The sequence below is a fragment of the Manis javanica genome, chromosome 6, assembly GCF_040802235.1.
Source record: "Manis javanica isolate MJ-LG chromosome 6, MJ_LKY, whole genome shotgun sequence".
Classification (NCBI taxonomy): domain Eukaryota; kingdom Metazoa; phylum Chordata; class Mammalia; order Pholidota; family Manidae; genus Manis; species Manis javanica.
Genome location: NC_133161.1, coordinates 114,948,699 through 114,959,035, shown reverse-complemented (window position 1 = coordinate 114,959,035; position 10,337 = coordinate 114,948,699).

Sequence of the window (10,337 nt, the reverse complement as noted above, 5' to 3'; positions counted from 1 at the left end):
AGTAGTCTTTGGATTTCTTGCAGATTCTTCAGTCCCTTCCTTTCCGTGGAACGGATTCTTCTTTCTCGGTAGATGGCACCGTGGACATGGACAGTGCCAAAGGCATATCTGCTATCTGTGTAAATGTTGGCCTGCTTGCCTTCTGCTCTTTCCAGGGCCTCAGCGAGAGCAATAAGTTCTGCTTTCTGTGCTGAGGTGCCAGGGGGCAGAGCTGCGCTCCAGACAACTTCCCCATCATGGGTTACTACTGCTGCCCCTGCTCTCCTGACCCCCTCCTGCACAAAGCTGCTCCCATCCATATACCAATTTAGCTCACAGTTCAGTAACGGGGTGTCTTTCAGGTCTGTTCGCACCTGGATAATTTCGGAAAGGATATCTCTACAGTCATGGATGGGGGTCATCAGATCTGGGTCTGGCAGAAGGGTGGCAGGATTTAGGGTTACCGGGTCAGAGAAGGCGATTCGGGGAGAATCTAGTAGGAGCCTTTGATAGTGGGTGAGTCTTGCGTTTGTTATTTATTTTCCTGGAGGATGCTTGAGGATCTCCTCCACGGTATGCGGGGCTGTTATTCTCAGATTTTGGCTAAAAGTCAGCTTGTCTGCCTCTTTTACTAGTAGAGCGATGGCTGCTAGGATACGCAGACAAGGTGGCCACCCGGAGGCCACTGGGTCTAGCTGCTTGGACAAATAAGCCACAGGTCTCTTCCACGGGCCCAGCTGCTGAGCCAGAACTCCTTTAGCCACTCTCTTCTTTTCATCTACAAACAGGATAAAGGGTTTTTCTGGGTCTGGCAGAGATAGGGCGGGGGCCCGGAGGAGAGCTGCTTTTAATCTGTCAAACGCCTCTTGTTGTTCCTGCGTCTATTGCCAGCCCGGCCCTTCTTTGGTTGCTTCATATAGCGGTCGGGCTATTTCTGCATACCTTGGAATCTAGAGCTTGCAAAACCCGGCTGAGCTAAGAAATTCTCTCACTCCCCGGGGTGAGGAAGGGACGGGGATAGCCAGGACAGTTTGCTTCATGGCCTGTGTTAGCCACCTGGCCCCATTAGATATTTTGTACCTCAAGTAGACTACTGACCTCTGGCAGATGTGGGCTTTCTTGGCGCTGGCCCGATATCCCAGTTCGCTTAGTTCAGCCAGCAGGTTCCCCATGGCTTCTTCGCACTCTTTACGGGTTTCTGTGGCCAGCAACAGGTCATCTACATACTGCAACAACGTCACATGGGGGTGGCTCCTGCGAAAGGGCTCCAAGTCCTGGCTTAGGGCTTCATTGAATAAGGTGGGAGAGTTCTTGAAGCCCTGAGGCAGTCTAGTCCAGGTAAGCTGCCCTTTTCTTCCTCCCCCTGGCTCTTGCCACTCAAAGGCAAACAAAGGCTGACTAACTTCAGAGAGCGGAATACTAAAGAAGGCATCTTTCAGGTCTAGAGTAGTATACCACACATGCGTGGGTGGCAGGTGGCTGAGAAAGGTGTAAGGGTTAGGCACTGTAGGATGGATGTCTTCTACCCTCTCATTGACTTTCTGCAAGTCTTGCACTGGCCTATAATCTTTACTGCCAGGCTTCCTCACTGGAAGCAGAGGCATATTCTATGCAGATTGGCAGGTCTTAAGGATTCTTGTCTCTAACAGTCTATGGATATGGGGTGCTATCCCTTTCTTAGCCTCTTCTGGCATTGGATATTGCCGGACCCGGATGGGTAGAGCTGCAGCTTTGAGTTGAACAACGACCAGGGATAGGTGTTTGGCGAGACCAATTCCTCCGGTCTCGGCCCATGCGGACGGGAACTTCTGTACCCAAGAGCCCATCTCTCCCTGGCCCCCCTTTTCTTGATCCGCTTGAAACAGACGATGTTCGTCGGCCAGGGACAGAGTTAGCACATGCGCCGATTGTAGGGGCTGCCCTTCTTTGTCCATGATTTTTATCCCTTCGGGTTCAAAATGAATGCGAGCCCTGACCTTGGTTAATAAATCTCTGCCCAGCAACGGTGCGGGGCTCTCGGGTACGACCAGGAATGAGTGAGAGACCTGATGCCTTCTTAGGTCTACTTTTCTGTTAGTAGTCCAGGCACATATCTTGGACTCTGTCGCTCCCTGGACTATACTTGTGCGTCTTAGGTTTAAGGGGCCGTGGGCCTGGTTGAGAACTGAATACTGTGCCCCAGTATCTACCATAAACCCAATGGGAGTCCCCTCCACGCACAGGGTTACCCAGGACTCGGGGAGGGGTGCTGAGCCCCGTCCCCGTCAATCCTCCTCTCCTAGGTTCAGGGTCTTAACAGGGTTCCCTCTCTCTTGTTCTTTCCTTTGGGGGCACTCTCTCTTCTAATGTCTATATCTCTTACACAGGGCGCACTGATCTTGTCCTAGTCGGGATTGACGGGGTCCTGTTCCTCGAGGTGGCCTAGGGCCCTCCTTCACCCCGGCCAGGAATATCCTGGCCATCTCCTCCCTCTGCTTCTTGTTCTCTCTTTTCTGAAATTCTCTGTCTTCCTTTCTATTTTTCTCTTGCATTACCCATTTCTCTTTCCTCAGCCTTTCTTCTCTATCTTCCGGAGTTTCTCTAGCATTGAAGACTTTCTCTGCTTGCTGCAGCAGTTCCCTAATAGAGGTCTCCCCTAGGTCCTCCCGCTTGTGGAGTTTTCTCCGGATATCGGGGGCTGCCTGGTTGATAAATGAGAGGACTACAGCTGACCTATGTTCCTCTGCTTCTGGGTTTATGGGAGTATACTGCCAGTAAGCATCAAACAGCTTTTCCAGATACGCGGCTGGGCTTTCCATTTCCCCTTGAACAATAGTTTTTACTTTAGCTAAGTTAGTGGGCCGTCTGGCGGCCACCTGGAGACCGGCCATCAGAGTCTGGCGGTAGATCCGGAGACGCTCCCTACCTTCTGCAGTTTCGAAGTCCCAATCTGGGCGCGTAAGTGGGAACGCCTCGTCGATGATGGGCTGGAGGGTAGTGGGTCTTCCATTTTCTCCGAGGACATTTTTCTTGGCTTCATTGAGGATACGCTCTCATTCTTCCATTGTGAAGAGAGTGCGGAGTAATTGCTGGCAGTCATCCCATGTGGGATGATGGGTAAACATAATGGACTCTACTAAACTTATAAGACACTTGGGGTCTTCTGAGAAGGGAGGTTCTGAGTTTTCCAATTATAAAGGTCACTAGATGAAAAGGGCCAATATTGATATTGCTGAGCAATGCCGGTACCGATGGCACGCACAGGCAGAACCGGCACTGCTCCTTCTGAGGTGGAGGAGGGAGCCTCTCCTTCTTGTTGCTTGGCCCTTCGAGACTTTAGCTGCATTCCTCCAGTTCTACCTGGCGCCCAGTGTGGGGCCAGGATGGGGGAGTGTGAGGAAGCTCTTTCCGGCCTCCCGCCTCCCTCTGCTGAAGAATCTGGGGAAGCTGCAGCAGCCTGGTTCCCGCTGGGTTCTCTAGCTGCATTTTCTATCCCCCCGGCAGCTTCACCCCTCTCCTCTGCATACGGGGGTGGCTGCTCAATCGGCGGGAGGGGGTAAAGAGGAGAACTGTCGGGGAGGACAGGCGGCGCACTTGGGCGCACAGGATTTCTGGCCCTGCAATCAGAGGGCTTTGATTTTTCCTGGGCAACTAGGACGGAGGTCTTTTGTGGGTCAGTATGAGGTTTCTCCACTAAAAAGGGCTCCAACCAGGAAGGGGGATTCTCGGCCAAATTTTCCCAGACAAGAATATAGGGAAGTTGGTCAGGGTGGCCCTCAGGACCTGGCCGGGAGATAATGGCTTTGATCTTGCCAATAAGGTCCAAAGAAAGAGACCCCTGGGCCGGCCAGCCTACTCCGAAGGAAGGCCACTCGACTGAGCAAAAGGTGTCGAGCTTACCCTTCTTGATGCCAAGGCTCATACTTAAGGCCTGTTCCTTGACCTTGGGGAAATGGGAGAGGATCAGACTCTTAGGAGTAGCCTGAGTCTGACCCATGGTGAGAAAGAAGAAAGAAAAAGAATATGAGGGAGACAAAGGCGAAGGATGAAGATGCCACTTCAAACAAAATGACTGTTGTATGTGCTTGTGAACGAGTGCCTGTCGTTGCACAGTTTTTCTTCTGCGGGGGACGCGAATTTATCTGGGATTCGCGGCTGTGACCCTCTTATCCTGTCACGGGAGTCTTCTAGCGGCGGGCGCCCTAATGGCTCTTAATTGCCCGACCCGTGCCCATGGGGAATGATGTAGTGGCAGAAAGGAGGAACGGAGAAAGCAGGAGAACCTTAGAACAAGGAAACTTAAAATGAGAAGTGCAAAAAGAAATATAAACCAAAACCAAAACACAGTAAAACAATCAGTGATGACACCAAGCACACACACCATATCTGATCGCACTCGTTCGGACCGGTCCTTCTCCCACTCTGGTGCACACCACACTCACCACTTTCAGGGTCCTCAAAAACTCTCGTAATTCTCCCGAAGGGCATCCACTCGGACTGCCGCAGGGTGACGAGCTCAATCTTTTCCTCCTCGGGCGCCAGTTTTCTGCCGATCGGACTTGCCTTCCTAAGGCCGAGTCACTCGGACCTTAGGGCCAGGATTGGTTACCTGGGCTTCACCCAGGGTCGCTAACCTGGGGGCCGGGACTACTAACCCGGACTTCCTCACTCGGGACCACTAAGCCGAGACCATACACGGGATGGCGACTCCCGCTTTATAATGGATTTATGCAGACACGAGGGGGCAACCCTCGAATTACACTGCCCCGTCCGGACAATTAGACCTTGCCTCCAGCTGTCCTTTGTTCTCAGGGAAGCCGCTCGTATCCCGGACGAGCCCCCAAATGTTAGGGTCTGGGCTTCCGAGGCTTCTCCAGAGAACAAACTACACAGGCATAGAGATGTAAATACAGGCAAAGTCTTTATTCAGCCAGCAAGCTGGGGTCGACAGCACCTCCCCTGACACGCAGGCCGAGTCCGAGCTGCCGACCCCCAGGCAACTTTAAGTATTGCTTATATAGGATTTTCACAGCGTTACACCGAAGCCCGCGCATTTCTACAACCAATAATTTTAAAACACATTCTATATTGTAATCTTTCAGGAAACACTCCAGCTGCTTGACCGCTTCAATTGTTATCTCTTGCTTACCCAAGCATGTCTATGTGACTTATCACGGATCACGCCCCCAGGCTGTTGCCCACTTCTAGTTATCTAACTTAAAGCAGGTGCATTTCTAAGCTTAGCCTCGGGTTGTTTATTCAAAACTGGATGGCCTATGCTGAGAACAAAGCACACAGGCAGTTAGGTTAAATGTTATTAGTCCTCTTTCCTGACTCTTGATGCCCTCTGCCCTCCTTTACACTATGTAATAACTTTTTTGTGACTTTGTCTTACTTGCTTATGTCCCACCATGGCGCTCAGACGGCCCTCTGTCTATCATATCTCTCATCGGCTCCCAGTGCCATTACCGAGGCCTGATCACCAGCACACTTCCCCATTCAGAGCTGTGGAGAGCAGGGATCCAGCCCACCAGCTCCCTCCTCCTGGACCACAGCTGATCACGCCAGGCCCCCCACTGCCTGTGGATTGACAGGCTTTGGGTCATAGGTAACCAAGTGTGGGGGAGACCATTTTCCTGAGAGGCTCATGACTATCTATACACAAGGGCAGACAGGGGAAAAACAAAGATAAATACCTTGGAATCTGTCTGAAATGTTGGTTTTACTACCATCAGCAAAAACTTCATTTTTAATGGATGAGAATGCTATTGGTCTCTGGTGTCCTTGAAAAGACTTTCTTTGAACCATGAAATAATAATTTACTTCATTGGGAAACAAAATGAAGCATGCAAATGGAAATTGTGAGTTACTCATTTGGAGACTAATTGGGGGAGAAAACAAAGTCTGCAATCCAATGTGCATCTGCTTAAAAGCAGAGTGGCTGTGACAGAGCCAAGTGTGTTTGCTTTCCTTTTTTCACATTTCTCCCCAGGCTTTTTAGGAAGATGAAATGCAACTATAAATCCAAGAGCATTTTCCTTACTGCTACTAGGGCCCAATGGAAATAGGCATCTAAGCCTTTTAAAGAAAATTTAAGAGATCCCTGGGATCATGGTGCCATAGATGTCTATTTGTGAGTCTGGCATCTGTGCTTTATTATCATCTCTAGTCTGATTTATTTGCAGATGATTTCCATGCCTTTAAAGGGAGAATGTACTGTCATTCAAGTCACATTAGAAACCTTAGGTCCAAACATGCTTCCATTTAGAATACTGTGTCCATCTTCCACAATACCCTCCTTTTCCCTTCGTCTCTGCTCAATTCCTTTTTTCCCGAGCAGCCAGGTAATTCATCAAGGCTGGACCCTACCTGGGGGCTGCTGCTTCTGCCTTCCAATGTCTTGCTACCCAGTCACCTTCTCTGACTGCACATCTTAGGGGTAAATATTGGAGTAGGGATGCCTGAGGTCAGCCTCCTCACAGGATAACCGAGAAATTAGGATCTAGTCCCAAGGGAGGCAAGTTCTCATCATTTCATTTGCTCACCTGGAGGATTAGTCACATTCTAGGATATGAATCCTACTATCTAAATTCACAAGCCACTGCCAAGAGAGCCAGTTTATTTTGTGCAGAAAGTAGATCTTGTAGTGACTGGCGTAGTGTAGGTCCCGGAGTGAGGCGGTTCCCCGCCCAGGACAAGCTCCTAATGCATCTGATTAAACTGAAGGAAGACAGGGGAAAGGGTAGGTTGGGAGAACAGGGCTCACCGCTCACAGCCCGCTCGGGTTCGCTAGCCAGCCCTTGCTCTCTCCGTCCCCTGCAGCTGCGGCATGCGCTCCCTTCCCCCACTGCCCCTTCTGGGAAGAAGTCCATGGTGGGTGACCAGTGGGCACCAGGCCAATTAGGTACCAGGAACAGAGGGGAAGAGAGAATGGCCATGTTCTCTCTACCCCTTGCCCCAGACTGAGGATCGACAGGAGGCTCTGCCATGGTCAACATCCATTTGTAAGTAATGGACTAAGGCTAGGAGGAGAATTCTGGGTGAAAACTTCCATTTATCCCACACACACTTATGTCTACTGTGTAAGGCACAGCCCTCCCTTCATTCACCCTGTAACTTCACTACCAGCTGTCAAATTACATGGAAACTGACTTGTTACCAGGAGACTTGTGGTAAGTATATTGTCCCAAACAAAGGAACCTGGGTAAAGGTTTGGCTCTTATCCCTACTACCCTAGCAGTGTAGTTTTAATGTGTCTAGAAGACTCACACGAGCCAGAGAGTGTCTCTGTATCTCTGACAATGACAGACTAGCAATCACAAATTCTTCCCAAACACTTGCTTTTTCAATGTTCCATAATAGCCACCAAAGACTTCTGTCGTTACGACATACCCCTAAGATAGACATCCCACTACTTCCAAATGACAACCTGTCTTTCATAAGTTATATTCTAAGTTGATGCCTTCTTTTCTTTTTGGCGGGGGGGATGTGGGAGTCGGGAGCACCTTAAGTCCCTGGCTGGGAGTTAAGAAATTCCCTAATCTTATCAGGTACACTCATCCAAGTCATTTCCTCCTGAAAAGATTTCCATAGATGGGTAAACTCATTCATTCATGCTGCTTTATTAATTTTAGTTTCAAAAACTGTCATTTCCTTACTTTGTCCCCAAACAGTTGGAATGGACATGATTCTGAATCTGCAGCTGAGTTCAAGTGTCTTAAGAGCACATATTATGCTGGGCATTGGTGGGGGAGAAGGAAGGTAAGCACAAAAATAGAAGAGATAAAAGCCCTTGTCTGTAATAAGTGTATATTCTGAAGGCACAAAACAGTTCCAAAAGTAAAGATAATAGTACAAATAGCATATGACAGTTTAAAGAGGTGATACGGACACTGACTACTCTGGGAGCTCAGGGTGGACACCCTCAGGGACTCGGCACTGTTAGACCCCCTGGTGGATGGAATGGCGACCTCCCAAAAACATGTGTCTGCACCCTGACCTCTAGAAACTGTGCATGTGCCTTATTTGGAAAAGGGGTTTTTCTAGATGTAATTATTAAGGATCTTGAGATAAGATCATCCTAAATTACCTGGGTGAGCCCTAAATCCAACAACAACCATCTTTATAACAGACAAAGAAGTGAAAAAAGAAGATGATATGAAGATAGAGGCAGAGATTGGAGTGATGCAGCCACAAGCCAATGAGCACCTGGAGCCCCCAAAAGCAGGGCAAGAGAAAGGAAGGGCTTTCTCTCCCTCACAGCCTTTGGACGGAGCGTGGCCCTCCCAACACCTTGATTTCAGACTTCCGGCCTCCATAACTATGAAAGAATAAATGTCTAATTTTTTAAGACATTTGTGGTTGTTTATTGCAGCAGCCAAGAAAATACAGTTCCTTTGCTTGGGACCCTCTCTTCCCCCAGCTCCTGGTATCTCAGCTTTAATACAACTTCCTTGGGGAAGCAGTCTCCGGCGCCCAGCCCAGCCCAAAGCTAACCCAGGTCTTCTTCGTACACTCTGACAGCCGGCCCCATGCACGTTCCCTTCTCAGTACTTATTATAATGTATGGTTACCTATTTGAGGCAGGACACTCTACTGAGATACTAATTTATGTTTGCTTCTGTCTAAAATTTCACTGTTTTCCTCAAAAAGAACTGAATCTTGTTCCACTGGTTTTCCTTAAAGCCTGAACACTGAGGAGATCTTACAGAGACACTTAGAGCTACAGGGAAGCAGCATACAGGGGAGGAGGAGCTCCCCAGGGACAGGGAGAGGCACGCGGCACACACTGCACTCTCTGCCAGGGCACAAAGATCCCTGGCCCTGGGCACAGATTATTGGACCGCAAGGGATTCTGTGTGACAGTGGTTCATTAGCAAGATCCTGTTTGGCCAATTACTGGGATACACTTTCCTAACATTCAGGGCCAAAAAAGAGTAGCTGTATCCCCTGGAGGGGCACAGAGGGGCCAGGCAAGAATTGCTGTTGCTCCACATCAATGCATCATAGTGCAAAATGGTGCTAAGATGGAACTTTTCCTGTTTTCTCAGTTGTGGCTGATATTACAAAACTAAGAGCAAACGATATTAAGTACACACATATTTCAAAGAGAAGTACCAATGTTTGCAAAACTCATTAGTGTGACCTCCAAAATCCAGTCCAGAGAACATTACCCCATCACCCAAGAGGGACCCTTAATCATAGAACTAGAGATTACATGTGAAGATTGCTTTAGAAGGGAAGTTGTCCGAGTGCTATGGTACACCACCCCTTCCTTGGAAAGGGTAGAGAGCTTCAGGAAATCACTCAGAGGATGGCTTGTTTCTCCTGGAGTTTGGAGGAGGTAGGGGCATAAGCTCTTCTAAAAGTCAGAAGCTTGCTAGAGCAGCCTTTGTTGGCAAAGAACGAAGCTGCTTTGGTAATGGCCTGTGCTTCTAGGCTTTTGCAGTACCTCCCAAGGTGTAGACCCTGGAAGATAAGTGGGTTTTGGTCATTCTGAAGAAAATCTCAGCCAAGACTATCATCTTCAGGGACTGAGCGACATCAAAAAAAAAGGAGTCTGTGTGATTGCAGAAATTCGAAGTGGGAAGTACCTGTACTGGAGAACTATGGGAAAGAGAGCCCTTAATTATGGGATCCTCTGAAGATCCCCCAGAACTATCTTAGCAGAAAAAGATCAGCTTTGGGGCATCTGACACCCCCACAGAGATCTGATGCCAGGTCACAAGTAAAGGTTTGTTTTGTTTTGTTTTGTTGTGTTGTGTTCAGCTTTGCTTCTTACCTCTTTTCTCTCCTGCTTCAACTGCGATGGGGCCAGAGGCAACTTAGCAAACTGAGCAGGGGAAGGACAAAATTAAAGCATCATGTGATTTCCTTTCTACTGCAGGTTTCCCAGTGTAGGCAGGCTTAGCTTGGGGAGGGAAGAAACTTTGAATTGAATGAGAGACAGAAAGTTATACATTAGACTGGTCTGTGCTTTCAAAACCTGAAAAATGGAATTATTCATTAATACATGAAAATGACTTGATAAAATTATAGGATTTGCCCGACTTCATCCAGAAGTAGAGAAGAAAGCTATAATAAATTTTGCTTAAAAGCAATAGTGTCAAAGAATACAGTTGCTTTTTCCTTGTACCTTTTTCAGTTCAGCTCAAAGAAAAGCTGGTAGAGTTCAATGGGCTTCTCCTCAACAGTGAGGCCAGGTTCGAAGTCTGCCCAGGGGCAGTGGACTTTGGTTGGTTTCAGAGATCACCCTCATAGCCACAGCCCAAGGGATGAGCTGGACTCACCACAGCATGCACTGTGACAGGGCCCGGGAACCTAAGGCAGCACCCACAGGTACTATCTGCCTTTCCTCCTCAGGACAAAGGCATTTTCTT